Source organism: Cherax quadricarinatus, chromosome 1 (genome assembly GCF_038502225.1).
Source record: "Cherax quadricarinatus isolate ZL_2023a chromosome 1, ASM3850222v1, whole genome shotgun sequence".
In the NCBI taxonomy this organism is placed as follows: domain Eukaryota; kingdom Metazoa; phylum Arthropoda; class Malacostraca; order Decapoda; family Parastacidae; genus Cherax; species Cherax quadricarinatus.
Genome location: NC_091292.1, coordinates 39767808 through 39775187, shown reverse-complemented (window position 1 = coordinate 39775187; position 7380 = coordinate 39767808). Strand labels below are relative to the sequence as shown.

Sequence of the window (7380 nt, the reverse complement as noted above, 5' to 3'; positions counted from 1 at the left end):
TGTCATATGGGCATGGCATTTTCTAGGGTGGTCATAGTTGCACGTCCCATCTGTTTTTCCAGATTTCCCATGCCAGCAGATACCAAGTGCATAGTATGTGCACAGGCTTGGTTTCCGCTTGCCTTGGGTTTCTGTGACTGTATTCCCTGTTGGTGCATGTTTCCCTGTCTTACTTCTATCCTCCCTAGCACCAACAATGGAGCTCCCACCAGTTGTTTTTGGTAATTTATCCTCACTATTGCTATTGGAGTCCTCTTGTTTGCTATTTCCTGCGGTATTTCTAGTTTGCAATATTGGTTTTATCTTATCTTTGACTACACTTGTTTCCCTACTATGGCTCCTGTCCCCTATGAGGTCATTTATATGTATTCCTTCCTGCGTATAATTCGTATAAGTGACAGACAACTTGACAGACTCGAGACATACCATGACTACTGGACTTCTTATTTAGGAGACTCTGTCAGGCATCCTTACAATGATGTAAATCTCTTCCTCACTCTTTAAGACCCTGCTCCTCCACCTCGCTACGTCTAAACTCTACGTCTTACCTTGCACTATTATTGTCTAACAACTCTTTTAACTGTCTCTGGGCGACGTTTTCTGTACGTTTTGGCTGAGTTGCTTGCGAATGTCGTCTGAGCCACCTTTCCATAGTGCTAACGCCTGAATTGCACGTCCAGTCTTGCGACTGATATACTGATGAGAGTGAAAACTGATGCGCTTATTTTTGCTTCCCTTGCTTAGCAGTTGGGTCTAGTCCCGACACTTTTCCTCTTTCTCCGATTATTCCTCTCCCCCACCATTTCTTGATCCTTTCCCCACTTGCCCCTCGCCCCTAGTGGATCCTTACCTGTGAGTCCTCTGTTCTGTTCTGTTTTCGTTAGTGTGACTTTGTAAATGGTCCAAGTCGGACCGAAACGACGGTGTAAGCTCCTAAGAAGAGAGAGAGAGAATAAGAATTCGTTCGGATTTTTAACCCCGGAGGGTTAGCCACCTAGGATAACCCAAGAAAGTCAGTGCGTCATCGAGGACTGTCTAACTTATTTATTTATTTATTTATAATTTGAGCACACATACAGAGGTACAAAAAAATACAGATAAGAGCAGCATGCCAAAGCCACTTATACTATGCATAGCATTACGGGCTGGCTTAAAATTAACTTAAGATTAACTAAGCAATGATGAAATCAGTGAAAAACATTAATGTAAACAGATTACTATAAAGCACAAGTGAGTATTACAAAGACAGGTCATATGGTTGCATGCATTGTTGTAAATTCAGTAGAATGGAGTATTCTGTTAGGTAGTGTATTTAAAAAATAATAAAGTTAGATTGGGTTTTAGGTTTAACATTTATGTGATATAATTGTAAGAAACATTTAAGAGATACAATTTATAAGGTTCAGTTATTCAGTATTTATTTGGTTTTGGGTGAGTAAGTGATCTTTGAGAAGAGACTTGAATTTATAAACAGGTAGTGTTTCTTTTATATTTACAGGTAATGAATTCCAGATTTTAGGGCCTTTTATGTGCATTGAGTTTTTGCATAGCGTGAGATGGACACGAGGAATATCAAAGAGTGATCTGTGCCTTGTGTTATGGTCATGTGTTCTGTTGAGGTTGGCAAGGAGATGTTTGAGGGGAGGGTTAATATCAGAGTTGAGTGTTCTATGTATGTAATAGGTGCAGTAATAAGTATGGATGTTTTGTATGGTGAGTAGGTTGAGTGTATTGAATATTGGTGGAGTGTGCTGCCTGTAGTGAGAATTTGTTATCATTCTAACTGCAGCCTTTTGTTGGGTAATTAGTGGTCTGAGATGGTTACTTGTTGTTGAGCCCCATGCACAAATTCCATAGGTGAGATAGGGGTAAATAAGAGAGTGATATAGGGCCAGGAGGGCTGACTGTGGAGCATAGTACCGTATCTTCGATAGTATGCCTACAGTCTTGGAAATTTTCTTAGAAATTTGTTGTATATGTGTATGAAATTTGAGTCTATTATCAAGGTGGATTCCTAAGAATTTTCCCTCTGTTAGCTTTGTGATAGGTAATCCGTTTATCATTATGTTAAGAGGGACATCTGTAGCTCTGTTACCAAACTGAATGAAGTAGGTTTTGTCAATGTTTAGTGTAAGTTTGTTAGTACTCATCCAGGTAGATATTTTCTGTAATTCGGTATTTACAGTATTGGCTAGCGTGACTGGGCTCGGGTGGGAGAAGACGTATGTTGTGTCATCAGCAAATAGTGTGGGTTTGAGTAATTGCGAAGCATTTGGTAGGTCATTTATGTATAGGAGAAAGAGAAGAGGGCCAAGGACACTTCCCTGTGGGACACCAACTGTAATTGGTTGTGCAGAAGAGTTTGCCCCATTTGCGTACACATATTGGCTTCTGTTGCTGAGGTATGACTTGAGGTAGTTGAGGGAGTGCCCTCTTATACCATAGTGTGACAATTTTACGTGGAGCAAGTCATGGTCAACTGTATCAAAAGCTTTACGTAAGTCAATGAAGATCCCCAGTGGGACTTCTTTTTTCTCTATTGCAGTGTATATATGTTCTAGCATGTGTATAATAGCATCATTAGTATTTTTATTAGGCCTGAATCCAAATTGGCAGGGGTTGAGTATGTTTTGGGAGATAAGGTAGGAGTAGATTCGTTTATGAATTAATTTTTCGAAGATTTTTGAGAGAGGGTGTAAGTTGGATATTGGCCTATAGTTATTCAACTCTGTTTGGTCTCCTCCTTTGTGGATCGGGGTGACCCTTGCTATTTTGAGTACTGTAGGGAAGGTGGAGGATTCAATGGATTTGTTAAAGAGTGTTGCAATGATTGGTGATAGCACTTGTGACACTTTTTTGTATATAAAGGGTGGTAAGGTATTTAGATCTCCTGCCTTGTTTTTTAGTGCGTTGATAATAAGGGAGACTTCGTATGGGTTAGTCGGAGCTAGGAACAGTGTGTTCGGGTAGTTGCCGGTGAGGTAGTCATTTGGTGGGGTATCTGAGCTTGGGATTTTATTGGCAAGGTTTTGTCCTATAGTGGAGAAGAAATCATTGAGTCTGTTTGCTGTTTCTGTTGGTGGGAGTTGGGGTTCATCTGATTTTGCTAATTTTATTTCGCTATTTCGTGATATCTTTTTTGTTCCCAGAATTTCTGATAGGGTTTTCCAGGTCTTTTTTATATCACCTCGTAAGTTGGATAATCTGTTCTCATAATACAATTTTTTTGCACTTCTTATCAGGCTGGTTAGGATTGACGAGTAACGTTTTGTTTGGTCTCTGGTTATGTGACCCATTCTGTACTGTTTTTCATATTGGTGTTTTGTATTTATGGATTTGAGAATGCTGGGTGTTAGCCAGGGACTGTTCAGTCTCTTAGCTGTCATCTGCTTAGTTTTTTTAGGGCAGTGCTTGTTATAGAGGTATTGGGTCTTTTTTAGAAAATTATTAATACATTCGTCAATATCTGTATTGATTTCTAGCTCAGTGTGCCAGTCAATGTTTGCTACTGCTGTTGTGAAGTTATTAATGGCTGCCTCATTGTGAAGTCTGAAGGTGACTTTAGTAGTGTCATGGGGTAATTTACCAAGAGTTGTTATGAGGAAAGTAGGGTAGTGGTCTGTGGTATTATCTGTAATTATGCCTGATTTTAAAGGGGATATGGTGTTGGTCCAGATGTGGTCAAGTAGGGAAACACTAGTCTCTGTAACTCTTGTAGGTTTTGTTACTGTTGGTAGCAACATACAGTTACTCATTGTGTTTGTGAATTCAGTAACGTGTGGGTCCTGGTCTTGCAGGAGATTTATATTGAAGTCACCTGAGAGTAGTAAGTGATCTTTGTTCATGCGTGCATCAGTTATCATACTTCCTAGGTTTTGACTAAATTGGCTAATGTTTGACTGTGGAACTCTGTAGATGTTTATCAATGTGAGAGGTTTTTGTAGGTATTTGGATTTGAATTTGGCTATTATATATTCCCCATGTTCATCTCTTGTGCAAGTATTAGTGATACATTCTAGTTGGTCTGAGTAGTATATGGCTGTGCCACCCCCTTGTTGGTCTGGCCTACAGTTGTGTATGGCTGTGTAACCAGGAATGGCATAGACATCTGTACTATCAGGCTTTAGCCAGGTTTCAGTTAGTGTAATGATGGACATATTGGCATGTAAGGAATTTAGTAATGCTATGAGGTCATCGTAATGCTTGCTTAAAGATCTGATATTGTAGTTAAGGATAGTTATGTTGTTGTTGGCACTGAGAAGTGCCTTTGATTGTTCTGCAGTGTAGTAATTACAGTAACTGTTTGATTCATTTAAGTCATTAAATAAGAGGTTGGTATCAGGATCAATGCTTGTAATCATAAGATTTGTAGTGAATCTATAGGTAGAATTAAGTATAAAACAGAGTAAATAGTCTTAAGCTAAAAAAAATAGCACCTGAATTATTTAACAAATGTAAAATAATGAACTAAGGTAGTTTTTTTTTTTAAGCTAAAATAAAGGAGACAATATAAAAGGGACTAGTACAAATAAAGTGATGATCAAATAATGGAGCTTGGGAATATGATAGTAGGTAGTACTATAAAATAAATGAGTTTTGGAATATAATGGCAAAATTGTGAACTTGTTCTACTTTAGCACCTGAGAATAGCACCTTGATTATTTTAACAATTGTGAATGTATAAACTAGGGTAGTTATATAAAGCTAAAATAAAGGAGAAAATATATAAGGGACTAAAATTAAGTAATGGTAAACAAAGTTAAATGGACAGATGGTCACTATGAAATAATATTGGTTTAGGAGTAAGATCTGATTTGTAATATTAGATAAATTGAGCAGTTTATTGCACAATAAAAGTAAAAAAAATGAGGTAGTTGGTACTAGCTAGCAAAAGATAGTTTTGGTACTTGCAAAAAAGTAATTGGAATATACACTAATTGCATACACAATGAAAAGTGACTAAAAAACAAGTAGTGATAAACAAAATTAAATGGACAGGTAAGAAAAATGAATATTATTAATTTGGAGTAAGATTTGACTTGTAATTTAAAATTATGAGCAATTAATAGCAGTAAGAAAGAAGTATAGAGTATTGGAGGTAGTTGGCATTAGCTAGTGATGAAAAATAATAAAAATAATAATGTACAATATAATAGTAACGTACACTATATGCACCACACGTATATATGTATTAAGGGCACTTATCTAATCTGTTACAGAAATGTCAGCTTTTCTAAGGAAGGTAGAGAAATCATGTTCGTTTGAGATGGTATATTGTTGTCCTGTTGGTGTTTTCCTTACTAGTATTTTCCCATCTCGCGTGAAACACTGATGTATTTTGTTTTCCTGTTTAAGTTTTCTCAGCCTGAACAGAAGGTTTTGACGTTTTTTTGTTAGACACTCATTTATGTACACTCCATTTTTCATTGTAATTGCTGATTTAATTAGGTCCTTTCTTTTATCGTATGAATGAAGTCTGATCATTATACTGTGTTTACTTCCTGGTTTTCCTAGCAAACGTGTTTCTTTGATTTCATTGTAATGGGGAGCCCATCACTTTGGTTTCATCAGTAAAATATTTGGGAATCCCCTTTGACCCATGCATGTCAGGAGAATTGATAGGGAACAGTGTAGTAAAGAAAGCGAATGCCAAACTGAAGTTCCTGTATAGACAAGCACAGTGTCTACCTACTGAGGCTCGCAGGACCCTATGTCTAGCCCTTATACAATGCCATATGGATTACGCTTGCTCTTCTTGGTACTCTGCCTTGACAAAAAAACTGAAAGATAGACTGCAAATCACCCAGAACAAAATCGTAAGATTCATCCTGGGGCTGGGACCAAGAGAACATGTAGGCCAGGATGAATTACAGCAGTTGGATATGCTAAATGTTGAAGACAGAGTAAAACAACTGAAGCTAAATCATGTTTATAAAATTGCTCACAAACAATGTCCAGAATATCTTGCTGTCAATTTTGTCAAGGTTGGGAACCAAAGCAATCATAGTACTAGGGGGAGAGAGCACAACTTTGTAGTACCCACAGTCAGTGGCCAGGCTTCAAACACCTTTTATTGTACAGCAATAAAGGAATGGAACAGACTACCCGCACATGTCAAAGCCAGTCATAGCGTGAACCAGTTCAAGAAGAGTGCCAAAAGGTGTCTGATGAATGTAGCTACAGAAAGGGAGGGGAATGATTTTCTATTTTTTAGCTAACATACGTGTAAATTTTACCTTATTCCTTGTAATGACCCTCGTATTGTAGATAGTCTTAATGACCTTGGTGTAGCAGATAGTCTTTTTAGTATGATAATAAGATGTTATCTTCATTGTAGAATAATAAGAAAATATTATAACCTTTATACTATAATAATAAGGTAAAAGGACCCCAATGGAAATAAGTCACTCTGTCTGACTTTTTTGGGTTATCCTAGGTTCCCTACACATATGCTGCTATGTATGATAATTCTATGTAACTGTATTTGTGTTTACCTGAATAAACTTAATTACTTACTTACTTACTTACACGATGATTTGTACGTGGTTCTGTATTATCCTGACAGCAGTTTCTTTGCACTGTGCTTGTGTTATGTCACTAGGAATGTGTGGACTGTTTATTATAACTGCATCAGACAACTTATCTTGTTCAGTTTTGTCGTCTTGGAAATCAAGGTATTCATTTAGTCGAGTGTGCATGTTCTAATTCCAGTCCTTGATTGCTTCTTCAACCTTCATATTCATTGGGGTCCTTAATCTTGTCCCCCAGGATGCGACCCACACCAGTCGACTAACACCCAGGTACCTATTTGCTGCTAGGTGAACAGGACAACAGGTGTAAGGAAACGTGTCGAATGTTTCCACCCGCCGGGAATCGAACCCGGGCCCTCCGTGTGTGAAGCGGGAGCTTTAGCCACCAGGCCACCGGGCCACCTCTCTTCTATGTGCGGGTTATTTGTGTAAAAAGTCTGACCTTATTTGCCCGAAATGCTCAGCATAACAAGCGGCTTTCTATATAATAGAATAGACCTGTATACCTTGTAGTAAATAAAGATATTTTTATTTTATTTTAATACTACTAGGATGGCTGGCGGGTGGAAGCCGTCACCAGCCCTTACAAACCCAACAACACGAAGAGCTTCAACATTATTTTCAAATACAATAACATAATAATTCCTACTGAGGTAATTATATGACATAATTATTAACAGTTTTTGTGTTATCATTCTTGAATGATTATTTTACGATAATGTTAATAAGGATGATTGAAATAACAATTGTGTGTAGTGTTGAGATGTGATGGGTTATCACTAGTGAGGCTGGGCAAGTGTTCTTGATTCAAGGAATCTGAGGTGCTTTCCTCTTCCAAGGATCAAGTCTC

At 37.8% G+C, this 7380-nt stretch overlaps 1 protein-coding gene across 2 annotated transcripts in view; it reads left to right on the top strand.

The window, feature by feature from the left end:
- Positions 1-7090: 7090 nt before the first annotated feature.
- LOC128687912 (uncharacterized) overlaps positions 7091-7380 on the top strand; it is a 51719-nt gene continuing 51429 nt past the window's right edge. The window contains exon 1 of one of the 2 annotated variants that reach the window (XM_053775509.2): positions 7091-7183. The gene's annotated coding sequence lies outside the window, so the exon portion shown is untranslated. The remainder of the gene's footprint in view (positions 7184-7380) is intronic. The other variant, XM_053775519.2, reaches the window with a different exon arrangement.